The following is a 17,107-nucleotide window of genomic DNA, read 5'->3' as shown; positions in this document are numbered from 1 at the left end:
TTTTTGATGGCTACATAGTATTCCATTGTATGTATATACCAGCTCTTCTTTATCCATTCATCTGTTGATAGACATGTAGGTTCTTTCCATAGTTTGACTATTGTGGACATTGCTGCTATAAACATTCGGGTGCATATGCCTCTTCAGATCACTACATTTGTATCTTTAGGGTAAATACCCAGTGGTGCAATTGTTGGGTCATAGGGTAGCTCTATTTTCAACTTTTTGGGGAACCTCCATGCTGTTTTCCAGAGTGGCTGCACCAGCTTGCATTCCCACCAACAGTGTAGGAGGGTTCCCCTTTCTCCGCATCCTCATTAGCATCTGTTATTTCCTGACTTGTTAGTTTTAGCCATTCTGACTGGTGTGAGGTGGTATCTCATTGTGCTTTTGATTTGTATTTTCCTGATGCCAAGTGATGTGGAGCACTTTTTTTATGTGTGTGTGGGCCATCTGGATGTCTCCTTTGCCGAAATGTCTGTTCATGTCCTCTGCCCATTTCTTGATTGGATTATTTGTTCTTTGGGTCTTGAATTTGATCAGTTCTTTATAGAATTTGGATGCTAGCCCTTTATCTGATATGTCATTTGCAAATATCTTCTCCCATTCTTTCAGTTGTCTTTTGGTTTTGCTAACTGTTACCTTTGCTGTGCAAAACCTTTTGAACTTGATGAAGTCCCAGTAGTTCATTATTGCCCTTGCTTCCCCTGCCTTTGGCAGTGTTCCTAGGAAGAAGTTGCTGCGGCTGAGGTCGAAGAGGTTGCTGCCTGTGTTCTCCTCAAGGATTTTGATGGATTCCTTTCTCACATTGAGGTCCTTCATCCATTTTGAGTCTATTTTCATGTGTGATATAAGGAAATGGTCCTATTTCGTTTTTCTGCATGTGGCTGCCCAATTTTCCCTACACCATTTGTGGAAGAGACTGTCTTTATTCCATTGGACATTCTCTCCTGCTTTGTCAAAGATTAGTTGACCATAGAGTTGAGGGTCTATTTCTGGGCTCTCTATTCTATTCCATTGGTCTATGTGTCTGTTTTTGTGCCAGTACCATACTGTCTTGATGATGACAGCTTTGTAATAGAGCTTGAAGTCCAGAATTGTGATGCCACCAACTTTGGCTTTCTTTTTCAATATTCCTCCGGCTATTCAAGGCCTTTTCTGGTTCCATACAAATTTTGGGATTATTTGTTCCATTTCTTTGAAAAAAATGGATGGTACTTTGATTGGGATAACATTAAATGTGTAGATTGCTTTAGGTAGCACAAACATTTTCACAATATTTGTTCTTCCAATCCATGAGCATGGAACATTTTTCCATTTCTTTGTGTCTTCCTCAATTTCTTTTATGAGTACTTTATAGTTTTCTGAGTACAGATTCTTTGCCTCTTTGGTTAGGTTTATTCCTAGGTATCTTATGGTTTTGGGTGCAGTTTTAAATGGGATTGACTCCTTAGTTTCTCTTTCTTCTGTCTTGTTGGTTTAAAAGAAATGCAACGATTTCTGTGCATTGATTTTATATCCTGACACTTTACTGAACTCCAGAGAGGTATCATCTTTAACATCTCCCTTTTAACCAAATTTTATTCTCTTGATCAGTACATTAATATTTTTAGTTAAGACCTCTCTTTCGATCTCAAAATATATGTGTAATTTTCTGCTAACATCTCCACATAGAAGTCACAGAGGCACTTTAAATTACAGACACATTTAAACCAGTCATCCTCTCCCTTCTCCAGAGAGTTCCAAATAAGTTTGAAAAACTTTTTTTAGGGTGATCATCCCTCATCCATTTGATTAGTCCATTTCTCCTGCAACATCCTTTTATTGTACTTTCTGCAATACATATTTATAATTTAAAAATCTGTTTTCCCTGCAACACCATGAGCTCTTAAAGGCAGGCATGGGTCTAAAATGTTCACCACTGTTTTCCAAACACAGCGAAATGTCTGCCTCATGATATGTATTTATTAAATTGATTTGAATGACACAAAATTCCAATTCTCTTTTTTCATCTAACAGAATACCATGATCATCTGAGAAAGAGAACTAATTCCATATTTTTATTTGAATTTCATCAAGCATGTCTCATTTACATAGGTATGATTTTACCAAACTGAAGTGTCAAGTGGGTTTATTATTACTATCTTTTTAAACATTCTCTCACTCAGGTCTGTAAGCCTTAAAGTATTCCATTCCCACTCCCAGATAGTAGTCAGTCAAAATTGACTTATATAATTATTCATATTTACAAGGGGTTTCATTTGCTTTTTAAAAACACAATAGTATATATGCTTATTTACATCTTAATTTTATTGCTTACCATTTCATGGGACTCTCCAAGTCAACTATGCTAATTCACTCTTTTTAATAACAGACTAATATTTCATGTTGTTGCTGTGCCATAATTTATCCAACTGTTCCTCTGTGGTGTTCTTTTTATGATCATACAGTAAATATTCCTGGACATTGAGCCTAATGAATTGGTGCCTCAATTGCTATGGGATAGGTTTACAGGAGTGGCTTTGCCAGATCTAGGGATATGGATCTTTTAAATTGAAATAGTTAGAGCTAGATTCCTCTCCTACACACACACACACAGACACACACACACACACACACACAACATTTACAGATATGTATATATATAACACAATGTAAACTGTGTACATTTCTATGAACAAGAATTGAGAATGTATTTTTCTCAATATCCTCACTAGCAATAAATAACTATGCCAGTCTCATAGCTATGAAATGGTATTTAATGGTAACTTTCATGCACATTACCCTGACCAATAATGAATTTCATATCTTTTATATTAATTGGCCTTTGGATTTTCTCTAGTGTGAGCTGATTTCCATATTTTTTCCAGTCCAAATTTTGATTACATTTTGCCTTCTTGTCAATTTAACGATTTTTTATTGACTTTTAACCTTCAACTACCATTCTTACTATAAATTTTGTAGCAAAAAATCTCTTTTTTAAAATAGTGTACTCACTTCTGTTTTTGTTTAAGAAGTCTTTTCAGTCCTTGGCTTTTACATGTAGTCTCCAAGGTTTACTTCTAAAACTGCTCTTCTCAGTACTTCTGAAATGTATTTTGCATATGATGTAAACTGGGTCTTCAACTTAGTTTCACCCTGAAATAATACCCAGATATGTTTATCAAATAAACCACATTTTCCTCCACTGAATTGATACTGCCTATGTCATACATTAAATTTTCATATATTCTGACGTTTGTAGAATCTCAGTTCTGCTACATCAATCTCTTTGTATCCGTATACCACAACCAAATGATCTATTTTTTTTTTTTAATATAGACTGTTTGCAAAAGCAAATTCCACCATGGTAATCTTTTTTACTTTTACTTGGCTGTTCTTAGACAGCCATTCTTCCTTGAGAAATATGTATTTGTTTAGGTGTCTTAACTGCAAAAAACTAAGCCCCATTGTGATACTAATTACAAGTTCCTTCCCAAACATCTTTGCATTTTATTGCTCGTATTTTTATGTCCTTTCATAAAATTTTATACTTTTTCCATAATATGGCATAGTGTAAATAATATTTTAATGCCTGCCTCTTAAAAGCTAGTAAAATTTAGCTGTGAATCTATGTTGATGCCTTTTAGATATTTTTATATTTATTTTTACAGTAATTGATCCATTTAAGTTTGTCCCTTCTTATGTTAATCTTAGTGAGTTGTTTTTCTGGGAGAAGATTTTTCTCTAGGATTTAAACTCCACCTCCAGAATGATGCATGTATTGTTCCCTAATGATTCTTGACAGTTCAGAGGGTGAAATCTTTGTGATGGCTTTTTCTCCAGCTCCTCCAGTCTGTCTGACTGGCAGATGCAGAAAAGATAATTTACTTTGACACTGAGAACAGAGAGAAAAGTGGGATGAATTCAGCTGCCACACTTCTAGAATCCTCTTACTCCACCCATTGTGTTACCTCTAATCAGAATAAAGCAATATATTTAAATTAGATATGGAGGGTGGGGAGTATATGTCAAGTCTCTGTACTTCCTGCTTAGTTTTATTGTGAATGTAATACCACTCTAAAAAATAAAGACCATTTAAAAAAAAATGAAATATGTAGAAGTAAATATATTTTAACATGATTTAAAAGTTTAAAGTATCCAAAGGGACAGTGTACTTGTCATATATGGCATATATTTGAAGTTTATACCCCTGTTCTTCAGGGCATATGCAAAACGAAGCTGCTTTCTGAGAAGAATTTCTTCCAACATTGCTGTGGAAGATAAACTTCCAATCAGTTGCTAACACATAGTTATTAAACCAAAAGGGTTAGAGGCACCTGGTGGGGGTGGTGCTCGGTTGGTTAATCATCTGACTTTGGCTCAGCTCATAATCCTTGTCATCTTGGGATCCAGCCCTGTGTCGTCGTCAGACTCCCTGTTCAGTGGGATGTCGGCTCTTCCCTCTGCCCCTTACCCCACTCATGTTCTCTCGCTCTCTCTCAAATAAATAAATAAAAATATTTAAGCCAGAAAGTTTAAATAAAATAAAAAAAACTTGCAGAATATGCAACTAAGCCATTTTCATCAAAGTTTGTGCCAGTGTACGTGTCCACTTGGATAAATGTAATGTCATAGAAGCCAGTGAAGCCTGCCTCATATCTTTAAGATTGGAAAAAGAGTCCCATAACTGCTATGATAAACTTCAATCCATATGCCTTCACATTAAGTTTTACTCTCTGAGAATCTCAGAACACAGTCCCTGGGACATTATTAGTAAAATTGATGCACAGCAGCTTCTATTGATTCTGATGATGCTTTCATGCAGTTTACAGCCATGTGTTAGTTACTGTTTTATTTCTCCAGACTTGTGTTTTCTATGTTTTGCACTCTGCCTTTGTGATGTTGCTCTGCCTAGGACTGTTCGGGAAACAAGAAATTATTTTATCATGTTCACGTTTGCTGAAGAACACAAGTGAGGCAGAATGGAGACAAGCAGGAGAGGATTGTCTCTGAATGTTCAAATATACATCTTGCCAACTATTTTTATGTTGCACCCAATTAAGATATTTTCCAATAAACAGAAAATTCTAGACACACTTGTCTAGTTCTAGTAGAGAATATGTATTACTACATCATCCTGATTTATATTCCATAAATACACTATAATGAAGAGGAAGAATATCAAATGTGTAATCCACATTTTAAAAATTAATTCAATGAAAAAATTAATTCAATTAATTAATTCCCTATCTAAAGCCAGCTATACAGATTTATAACATGTGACAAATGCCTTCTATAATTTTTTATTTAACACAGAGAGAGAGATCACAAAGAGAGAAAGGGAAGCAGGCTCCCTGCTGAGCAGAGAGCCCGACGACGTGGGGCTCCATCCCAGGACCCCGAGACCGTGACCTGAGCCGAAGACAGAGGCTTTACCCACTTAGCCACTCAGGTGCCCCAACAAATGCATTCTAAAAGGAAGAATGATCCTAGGTATGTTTGTTCCATCATAAATAGAACCAAAATAGGGAAGAAAAAAAAAAAGACAACTAATTTTAAGAAGATATTTTAATATGTCTTTTAAAGGTCCATGATCTTCATTCCATTCAGAAGAAGGAGGAATCTCTTAAAGCCTTCCGAATTGTTCTTTAACAGTGCAAGATCCAATCTTGGATTCTGGACTTCGGTGTCATGCAAATTCGGCTACATATCCTGTGTCAGTGGCTCTGAAACTGTCAGCCTCCCAACCTCCATTCCGTTATCACTGGAATAGCATTCCTTAAGGTTCTGTCCCAGGCACTTTTCTTTCCCCCTTGGTATATTCTTGCTTTATTCGTCAGTGACTCCCGGACCTGTTTCTCAAGCCCAAGCCTGTTTTCTGAATTCCAAATCCATATATCTAATGGCAACTCAGTATCCTTACTTGAATGACTCAAAGACATTTCAAACTCAATATATCCAACAGAACTCGTAACAGAACTCTTTTTCTCCAACAAACATCTCCTGGAACATTGCCGTTCACAATGAATTGCCCCATGTTCCCAGGATTTGATGCCAGAATTTTTAAAACTACTGTTGGACTCCAAATGCCCCATGCCAAGTCAAGTCCATGCCAAAGCTAAATATTTCTTGAATGTAGCACATTCTTTCAATCTTCATTTCTATCATTCTTCCCTGGTCTGTCACTATGGTGTATGAATTGTCTTGGAAAACAACCCACTACCTCCCTTCCGAGCCATTGAAACTCTTGCAACCAGAGGAATACTTAAAATGTGAACATTTTTCAGTCATACACTAGTTTAAAATCCTTGACTCATTTTTCCTTGTTTTTAAGATGAGATCCAGGGACCTCTCTGTGCTCATCTCTTCAGTCTCACCCGGGCACTTCTTCCCTTCTTTCAGTCGCTTGGAATTGGTTTCAGTTTGTGAAATACTCTAAACCTGGCTTTATCTCCAGACCTGCCTCCATGGTATAGCATTTGCTCAAGAAAGTGTTTCTCCCACAACTTCCCTCGCTTCATCTGTCTAACTTACTTCATTCTAGATCTCATCTAGGACGTGGTATCTTCAGAGCATTCTTCCCTGACCTCCTGGGCCGCATGCTGGCCTCAATTTTACAGGCCAGTAGCTCTCTGATTTTTCCTTGCTGTCGTCCATCATACTTATATTTACACGTCCAGTGCCTTTCTTTTCCAGCAAAATGTAAGGACAATGCAAGAAAACTTACATTCTTTTTTTTTTAACTACTATGTCCCAGCACTTAATAGAGCATTTTACATATTATAGATTTTTAATATTTTTTATAAAGTGCATGAATAAGAGAGTGACTGGAAAAAAGCTAGACAAATTAAGATTTCATCTTTAAACTGAGGGTATTAATGCGTATTTCATCAGCCGTTGTAAAAGATCCGTGTAAAGGGGAGGGCTTGGGTAAAATAATTGTATCCATTTCTTTTCTTCTTATCAGTCTTGATGGACTCATTTTCAAGTATTGCTGTGACAAATTATCACAAATTTAGCAGCTTAACACAAATTTATTATTTTATAGTTCTGTAAGTGAGAAGTCTAATTTGGGCTACATTAAGCTAAAATAAAAGCAGGGCTATGTTCCATCTCCAGGCTGTAGGGAAGAGTGTGTTCCCCTGCCTTTTCCAGCTTCCAGAAGCCACCCCCATTCCTTATCACCTTTTCCTCCATCTTCAAAGCCAACAACGGCAGGCTGAGTTCTGTCACACTTCAACATTCTTTTCCTTCTTTTCCTGTCTTATCTCTCACTCCCACCAGGGAATGTTCTCTAAGATTATATTGCTCCCACCCAGATAATCCAGGATAATCTTCCTGTTTTAAGGTCTATACTCTTGATAACATCCAAAAGGTCTTTTTGTCATGTAAAGTAGAATAATCACAGGATCTGGGGAATTAGAGCATGGATATCTTTGGGGTTTATTCTGCCTACCACAAGGTGTGATGGTAACATCACTGTTCGTTTTGTTATTAACTAACTTTCTTCAGTATTCTAATGTCTTAAAGGAAAAAAGAAAAATTAAAAATGGTAAAGTGTACTGTTATTTCTCCTTTTGTTAAGGAGTGTAGTAGTAAAGGGAGAAAGAGAATCATAACCTATTCTCTACCCCCAACCCAAACTCAGGTCCTGATCCAATTACTTTCAATAAATCTCAAAATGTTTTTTGTGGATAAAGGAGTTTAAGGCTTGATAAATATTCCAACATGTAGAGTCTAAGTGAGTTTGCAGCTTTCACTGAGCAAAGTATTATACAGAACAATGCCAAAGTTTGTGTACCTCAGGCGTATGCCCAGGCCTGGCTAGGCCTATCACACTGTGGCTTGTGATTACCTATGAACTCATTCTTAACTGTCTGTATTGGGCTTAATAGTAAAAACTCCACCCTTGGCCAGCATATTGCACTGGTTGGCCCGAGAAGATAACACGACCTTTTGTGTCGTGTTTTGCTATTGGTTGGGCTTCTCTTTCTACCAATGTGGGATGCCCTTCAGATCAATCACCTTTTTGCCTTTGCATATTTTACTTTTTAAAGATATTTTGGAATTCCATGTGCTCCATGAACTTTCTTATATGTCATTGACTCTATTTTAGAACGCTGGCTACCATATTCGCAAATGTGGGTTCAGGGCTTTCAAGGACCTGCAATCACCTGTAAAATCAATCTTAGTTAAGATGGATATTCTGCATTTCTTTACAACAATGGGATATTTTGTGTACATTTCTTCCTTTTTATCAATCATATCTTTACTAAGAATGACAGAGAGATAGATGCTTTATCATAGAGGTCAGCACTTACTTTGTAATGGATCAAACCATTTCTAGTCACTTTGCAAATCCAGGCAGCAAAAGTCACAGATCTGAGACAGCTGGCTGCAACACCTGGGTTTTTATTAATTTCCCTCTTCAACAGTGCATTTCCTTCCTTGAGTCTAAGAAGTTTTGTCAAAGGAATGTATTACTGCTATTCATTGCTTAAGCACATTAGTCGCACATAAATGGTCATTTCTAAAAAGATACTAAATTAGACTGAGTCAGGTTTCTGGAGTTAGGCCAACACAACCAGCTGGTATCTTAGTATGCAGTATGCCCTTCCATAGACAACAGGAACGAGGTACTAATAGAATGTTCTTTCTAGAGTAGAACCACAAAATCATCATCCCTACAGCCATATGGCAATGATTGGTTTTCATAGCTATAATGCTAAGAAATCAATAGGACCACTAATTAAGGGAAGCAAACCTTTTTTCCATGTTCGACACCTAGGGAATTATATCATCTATTGCTCTTCTATTTACCTCTAAAGAGTAAGTTCTTGCCTAAAACAACGGTATTAATTATTAATATGGCAGATAGCAATATAAATCCGTGGAAGGGATGAGCTATAAAGGGGTTGGGATTTATGAAGTGTTCCAGAGTGTAGTCTATGAGCCCAATACCACTGACAACACCTGCAAGCTTCTTACACATGATAGCCACTTATGTGAAGTCTACATTTGACATTGAAGATAATGTAGAAATTTCAAAATGCAGTGCTTAGATATAGAACTTTGCTAAGAAATGTTTATCATAATAATCTGAATTTTTTTTCATTAATAGCATTTTAGATAACCTGCATTTTTAAGGTGAAAAATGGATAATTTTTATGAATATAGGTAATTGTAAAATCAATTCTCTTGTTTAGAGTGCAACCAATAACTTTTTTTTTTTTAAACTAGCCTCCACACCCAATGTGAGGCTTGAACTCATGACCCTGAGATTAAGAGTCGCATGCTCTACTACTGACTGAGCCAGCTTGGTGCTCCTCAATAACTATTTTTTAACTTAATATACCAATTGATAGATATAAGGGTGTTTCTATTATGTGTAAATACCATTGAATGCTGGGTTATAGTTTGTGTTATTATTTAACTGAAGCATAACATACACTGGACTGTAATTTTTAGAGAGCATTAGGCTGAGTTAAGCATTCTTTTGTTGTCCTTTCTCTGTGCAACTCTGACTCAGGCCAATCTGTACCCAGACACACCTACTTCTTTGGAATTCACCACCCTTCCTCTATTGATTTTTCTTATTTCTTAGATTCACAGTCATTTCTGGTTGCTTTGATAAACTACCCTATAGACTGAATTCTATATTAAACTTTCCTCTCCCATCATTAGTGATACAATAAATATACAGAGTAAGGTATCCTGTATTTTCAATTTTGTTAAGATCCAGGTTTAGAATCAGAACAGGATATTAAGTTTATCTCAATCACAGTTCAGCATTTCTTCGCTTGCATAAGCTCATGGCATAATAATTGGAATATTTAAATAAGTGCTTTACCCCAGCAACCTTTAGACTCATAACAATTATAAGTGAAACATTGAATAAATTATTCTCGAAGAGAATGCCATAGTGCAAGCCCATTGTACCTAAGAAGGTATGAAATTTTGCTTTTGAAAATTGAAATAGTGGCTCTACTGGTTTTACCTAGAACCTCAATAGGTTCACCTATTAAGAAAAACATTAAATTTTGAAGTAAAGCCCCAAAAGTTAGGATGAAGAATTTTACCTCTTGGAAATGACAAGCTTCTTTAATCTTCAGTTAGAAGAAAAAATCAAAATTATTGCCTTTGCAAGAACTACATATCCATTAATATACCAACAATAATTATTGGCATTAACCTAAACATCTAGATAAGCCATTTTCATCCTTTGTGCAGAGTAGCAATATTCAACATGTCTTACAATTTATCTTGTATGAGATTTAAATTTCTGTTGCTAAAGCTTAAGGCCAGAGAGCTCATAAATATTTTTAGAAAACACAAAAATAGTTCTTTTCCATTGCACTGTGAAAATTAGATGGCTGGTTCCTTTCCATACCTCTTCTAGTTACATAAATTTGTGTTTTCCTAAGCCTTTATTGGTAGTCATTTATATCTATTTTTTTATTAGACTATTTCTTTTTTATTAATTTTTTATTTATTTTCAGCATAACAGTATCCATTATTTTTGCACCACACCCAGTGCTCCATGCAATCCGTGCCCTCTATAATACCCACCACCTGGTACCCCAACCTCCCACCCCCTACCCCTTCAAAACCCTCAGATTGTTTTTCAGAGTCCATAGTCTCTCATGGTTCACCTTAGTATACTTTTCAATGACTTAAGGAATTACATCAATTATATCAATTAAATAAGGAATCATATCTTAGCTTTTCACATTCTAGTTGCAGTTAATGTAGTACTACTACACATAAAATATAAAAACCATGTAATCATGTAGGTCTGTTTACCCCCCTGATCTTTTATGTTATTCATATGTATTACATTTATATATGTTAGAACTCACCACCCTGTGTTATAATATAACACACATATTTTACATATATTTACATATATTTTTAAAGGTAAATTACATTATAATTTACCTTTAAACAGTTTACATTTTAGGGTGCCTGGGTGGCTCAGTCCATTAAGCATTTGCCTTCAGCTCAGGTCATGATCCCAGGTTTCTGGGATCAAGTCCCATATCGGGCTGCCTGCTCAGTGGGGAGTCTACTTCTCCCTGTACCCTTCACCCCTGCTTGTGATTTCTTTCTCTCTCACACTCTCTCTCAAATAAATAAATAAAATCTTTAAAAAGAAAATTTATGTTTTAAATAAGTTAAGAGGGGAAAGAACAACCTCTAATATTTACTATACATTTACTTCCATTTACTGTTTCTAATGTTGTGCTCTCTTCCTTCCTAAAGATTCAAGTTATCAAATTTGATCCTTTTTGCTTGATAGTTTTTCTGTAATTTTATCTCTCTCATTTCACATTTTACTCTAAAAAGCAAGAAGAAACCAAACCACATCTTCAACACTTTGCTTGGAAATTTCCTCAGCTAAATACTCACATTCATTACTTACAAGTTTTACTTTCCATATAACTGTAGAACACATTTCTGCTCACTTCTCTGCCACTATAGATCCCCTTTTTCCAGTTTCCAATAGCATGCTCCTTATTCCCTTCTGGGTTCTCTCTAGCAAGTTTATTTAAAAAACATGTTTTTACTAACAGTCTGTTCAAGACAACTCAGGCTTTTCCTATAATGCTCCTCAAAAATGTTCCAGCATTAATCCATTACCCAATTCCAAGGCCACTTCCACATTTTCAGGTATTTGTTACAGCAGCACCCCACTTCCAGTACCAAAATCTGCATTAGTTTTCTATTGCCTTTGTAACAAGTTACCACAAGCCTAATGGACTGAACAACATAAATTTACCTTACAGTTCTAGACATCAGAGGTATAAAATTGTTCTCACTGGACTAACATGAAGATGTTGGCAAGACTGCATTCCTTTCCAGGGGCACCTAAGGGAGATTTTTTTTTTTTCTTTTTCTAGTCTTGATGCTATGAATTCCTTGGCTAGTGGCTCCTTTCTATGTTCAAAGCCAACGGTAGCATGTCTACTCTTTCTCATATCCCATCACTCTGAAACTGACTCTGCTGCTTCCCTCTTACACATTTTAAGACCCTTGAGATTCCATCGGGCCTAGAAACATAACCCAGAAAATCTTCCTTTTTCAATTAGGATGACTAACAATCTTACTCCATCAACCTTAATTTCCTTTGGCCTGTAATTTTACATATTGACCAGGTCCAAGGATTAGGACATGGACATCTTTGGGAGACTATTATTTGGCCCACTGTACATAGCCAGCTTAAACCTGGAACTATCTTTCCTGCAATGGTAGCAGCCCAAATGTCAGTTCATTTTTGTAGCCTTAGCTATGCTGCTGGAGTCTGTCCCACATATATGTCGCTCAGATCAGCCGAAGAATGGGTTAGTATTGATATATGGAATTCAGGGCTCCTCCTCTTAGGCTCTCTCATTTTGGGAATCTCACCTGACATCATTCAGTGACTATGTTTGACCCAAATTCTATCCTCAGGTTCTTCAAGCCAATAAGATTGTGGATTTTCTATTGAAGTTTTAGCTACCCTACATGATGAAGACCTGTGCCTGTCGTCAGTTGAAAAGTCATATATATGGGAAGCCCACTCCGTGTGATTCCATTCTACCAAGTGTTGATTTGTCTCCAACGTCTGTCTACTTTTGGACACTATCTGGTGCCTTCAGGTAGGTTTTCTTTTTATTTCAAATGTAAAATATCGCTGTATCTATGTGAAGGTTGGTATGAAAGTTTGTCCAAGGGTTGGTCCCAGCCCTCTAACCATACCAAAAGCTTCGATATTTGTTTTTTGAAATTGCTGGTGATCAGGCAATTTTCCACTAAAATGAGCGCTAAACAATTTATAAAAATAACTCAGTAAGTCAATATTCCACTGTTCTAGAATCATGTCAATTGATTGTCCACTGCTTCTATCTAGAATATTCAAAATAAGAACCTTACATGCAAAAGCAAATATTGTGTACTAAGGTGTTATCAACATACATCCAATCTGAATATTTATATATTTGAATAGAGATTTAAAGCTACTAGTCAGAATATGACTTTAGATTCAGAGCCTTGCTGAAAAGAGACTAGTTAAGGCAATTAATTTTGTATATAATGCACCTATAAGCAAAATCATAAATACGTCTAACAAAAAACAACCAGTTGCTTCAGAATGTCTTTTGAGCCTATTAAAACACAGCCTCATCTTTACTACAAGGCATCACAAATTTTACCCAACACTATCACCTTCACATTATAAAGAAATTTAGAAATTGACCTAGAGGGATACCTCAAAATACAGGATGTTTGCTGGTTTCATTATGCTTTCTACTGTTTTGTTTTTTGTACACAAGATTTCTTTCTCTGTACTTGTAAAAAGAAAAAAAAAGTTTTAATAGTTTTCCTGTGAAGTATGAGGTTTGATTTCTTACAGTTATTTATCAGAATTTCTCTTAGGCCAGTGATTTCCAGTGATTTTAAGGAAGGGAAATTGTTTGGGTTAGGATTTATTTCAGAGGCATGCATGCCACAAGTGTGTGTGTGTGTGTGTGTGTGTGTGTGTGTGTGTGTGTGTATTTGCACACATGTGTGCATGTGTGCTTGTTTTCAGATGGTAAAACAACTGAGGAAAAGGAAGGGAGTATAGTACCACTTTTCTAGATTTCCTTTATAGCCACCCTGAGCAATATTTCTGTAAAGAACATTAACTTAACTTAAAATCAAAGCTTAGACAATTGTTTAAAGACCAAATGTTGATGCAATATGATTGTTGAAAGAAGTCAAGTGTTTTATGAAAAGTGTTTTGATCTAGAATACAACAAAAACAATTCAGTACTAGCCTGTAATATGTCAAAGTATTTTTTTAAACACTGGACGATTGAATCTTTCAGACCTCTAAAGGAAATATCATTGTTTGAGCTCATCTCAACCTGTGGCAACACCTTTCCTGTGGGCCAGGGATGCTGTTTAATATACTTTAGCATTTTCCCCTTTGATGAAAATGTGGTAGTAAGACAACAAGTTCTGGGCTGCCTGGGTGGCTCAGTCAGTTAAGCATCTGTCTTCAGCTCAGGCCCTGAACTGAAGACTTGTGTTGGGCTCCCTGCTCTGTGGAGAGCCTGCTTCTCTCTCTTTCTCTGCCTGCTTCTACCCCTGCTTGTGCTCTCTCTTTCTCTATCAACTGAATAAATAGATAAATCTTTTTTTTAAATCAATAAATAAAAAATTAATTAATTAATTAAAATATAAAATAGCAAGTTCTTAGAGAACATAGAGGTATCAGATTTTTCAATCTCTCACTGCACATTAAAATTTTCTATCTTTTGATGGCTGCATAGTATTCCATTGTGTATATATACCACATCTTCTTGATCCATTCATCTGTTGATGGACATCTAGGTTCTTTCCATAGTTTGGCTATTGTGGACATTGCTGCTATAAACATTCGGGTGCATGTGCCCCTTTGGATCACTACGTTTGTATCTTTAGGGTAAATACCCAATAGTGCAATTGCTGGGTCATAGGGCAGTTCTATTTTCAACATTTTGAGGAACCTCCATGCTGTTTTCCAGAGTGGCTGCACCAGCTTGCATTCCCACCAACAGTGTAGGAGGGTTCCCCTTTCTCCGCATCCTCGCCAGCATCTGTCATTTCCTGACTTGTTGATTTTAGCCATTCTGACTGGTGTGAGGTGATATCAAAAGAAATGAAATCTTGCCATTTGCTACAACATGGATGGAACTAGAGCGTATCATGCTTAGTGAAATAAGTCAAGCAGAGAAAGACAACTATCATATGATCTCCCTGATATGAGGAAGTGGTGATGCAACATGGGGGCTTAAGTGGGTAGGAGAAGAATCAATGAAACAAGATGGGATAGACAAACCATAAGTGACTCTTAATCTCACAAAACAAACTGAGGGTTGCTGGGGGGAGGGGGTTTGGGAGAAGGGGGTGGGATTATGGACATTGGGGAGGGTATGTGCTTTGGTGAGTGCTATGAAGTGTGTAAACCTGGTGATTCACAGACCTGTACCCCTGGGGATAAAAATATATGTTTATAAAAAATAAAAATAAAAAAAAAATTTCTATCTTACTCCCTTCTTCCTTCATGTTCTCTGTTTTCTCACATACCCACACAGAAATCTTCAGAACACTTAAAATGGTGAAAAAATGAAACATATTTTATTTGCTCTAGCATTGGATAAGATCTTTAAGGGGACAAAAAGTTTTAACATTTATTCAGAAATCTCTAAGTAAAATAGATTATCCAAGAAGATGAGTTATATCCTGTATCCTTGAGTTGCCTCCAGCAAAGCAAAGTATATGTGTTCCATGGACTATGCATTTCTTACTATAAGAAGTTGGACATGTAATATCCAGTGAAAATCTGTTAATTCTCCTAATGCAGCCTGGAATTTCTTTGCTTAAAATATCAAATTGTATTTCATTCATATTACCATAGGTGTTCTCATTTTACTCACTGGAGAAAGTGCAGTCTGGCTGAAATTTAAAATGGTACAGCTCTATCCAAATAATAGGGACCTTGAAATACAGTTACACTAGAAAACTTTTCCACATCTGGATTTGACTTCATAGCTTCCTCTTTTTCTTTTCTAAATCATTAATTAAAGACATATCTAAATATTGTCTCTGCCACACAAACAGGGTAAGTGACAGGTCAAAGAGAATATAGATATTTTGCTACGGTTTATGACTTGGTTTCTTTCTTAAACATTCATGTTATGTTTCCTTTTAGTGTTTCCCTCTCTGGTGTTCCTTATGGCACTGCTACAATATGCTTTTCTCCTCTCATCTTACAGTATTTACCAGCCACATCAATTCATGAAGTTAAATATGTATAATTGCTGACACTTTATATGATTTTGTTGTCACAGTGGCTTTTAGCTTGGAGGTTTCTCACATTTGTTGGATCTCATTGTTTCTTCTAGCTCTTTTTCCTTTTTTATAATAAAGTAAATGAGTTGTGCTCAGATTAACATTTAATAAATTTATGAACAATTATGAAGAACCAATTAGATTAATTTTATAGTCTCTTGTTGAGATTTGGTTAGTGTGTGATTTTCTTTTACTGTGGTGGGTAAGTAATACTTGCAAAAAGATCTGCTTAGAAAAGGAGAAAGAAACAGATGGCTCACAAAGATATGCTTCGATAAAAGAGTCAGTGCAACACAAATCTTGGTAGCAGATTTTCTTAAAATATTTTCTTATCCCTAATGACTTTGATATTTCTGATTATATTTTGTTTTCTTAAGTGAAATGTTATCTACCTGAATTGTTATAAACTGGTTAACATTTCTCAAAGCATCAGGAAAAAAATTTTTTTTATATATAAGGAGTAAATGAAATTGAACTCCAAAATAGATTGCCTTACCAGAGAGTTATAGAAAAACCCTATCTGGTTTTAAGCCAGTGTCTATAAAGTACAAACAAAGATTTTATACTCTATAGAGGATAGACTTCAATTAAATACATTTAAAGATCTAGCATTCCCTGTAGAATTAGCAGGAAATTTTGCTTTGAACATCAGTATATATTTACTTGCAACAAACATTCTGGTCCATCGTCTGAACCTTATACACTCCTGCCTTTTTAAATTATCACTAAGCTAAGAGAAATAATTGATACAGGTATTTCCAACAAACTGTCCTCCAAAATGAAGAAAAAGTAAAGACTTTAACAGATAAATAAAAGCTAAGTGAGTTCATTACTACACTACCTTACAAGAAATGCTAAAAGGAGTCATTGAAGTTCAAATGAAATGATGCTAGACAGCAATATGAAAGCATATAAAAATATAAAGCTTTCTGGCAAAGGCAAATATATAGACAAAAACTGAATCCTGTGACACTGCAGTGGTGATCCACAAATCACCTTAATTCTAGCATAGAATTTAAAAGATAAAAGCATTAAAAATAACTGCAACTATATTATTAGGTTAGTGGATACAAAAGAAAAAAATACCTAATTTGTGACATTGTGACATAAAATAGAGAGGATGCAAAGGAATAGTTTTTATGTGCAACTGATATTAAGTTATTACTACTTCAGAATAGACTCCTATCACTGTAAGATATTTTATGTAATCCCCATGGTTACCACAAAGAAAATTCTTGAAGAAGATACATGAAAGGGATAAAGCATGTCA

The 17,107-nt window shown here is 35.8% G+C and overlaps 1 protein-coding gene across 3 annotated transcripts in view; it reads left to right on the top strand.

The window, feature by feature from the left end:
* Positions 1 to 17,107, top strand: part of HTR1F (5-hydroxytryptamine receptor 1F) — a 145,011-nt gene that overhangs the window by 48,693 nt on the left and 79,211 nt on the right. The window contains exons 1-2 of one of the 3 annotated variants that reach the window (XM_032352020.1): positions 5,604 to 5,766; positions 12,433 to 12,620. The exons of 1 other annotated variant lie outside the window; for it this stretch is intronic. The gene's annotated coding sequence lies outside the window, so the exon portion shown is untranslated. Of the gene's footprint in view, positions 1 to 5,603; positions 5,767 to 12,432; positions 12,621 to 17,107 lie in introns of those variants that run through there. One more of the 3 variants, XM_032352010.1, reaches the window with a different exon arrangement.

Source organism: Mustela erminea, chromosome 1, assembly GCF_009829155.1.
Source record: "Mustela erminea isolate mMusErm1 chromosome 1, mMusErm1.Pri, whole genome shotgun sequence".
In the NCBI taxonomy this organism is placed as follows: Eukaryota; Metazoa; Chordata; class Mammalia; order Carnivora; family Mustelidae; genus Mustela; species Mustela erminea.
The sequence above is the reverse complement of the archived record's forward strand: the minus strand, read 5'-3'. Positions and strand labels throughout refer to the sequence as shown.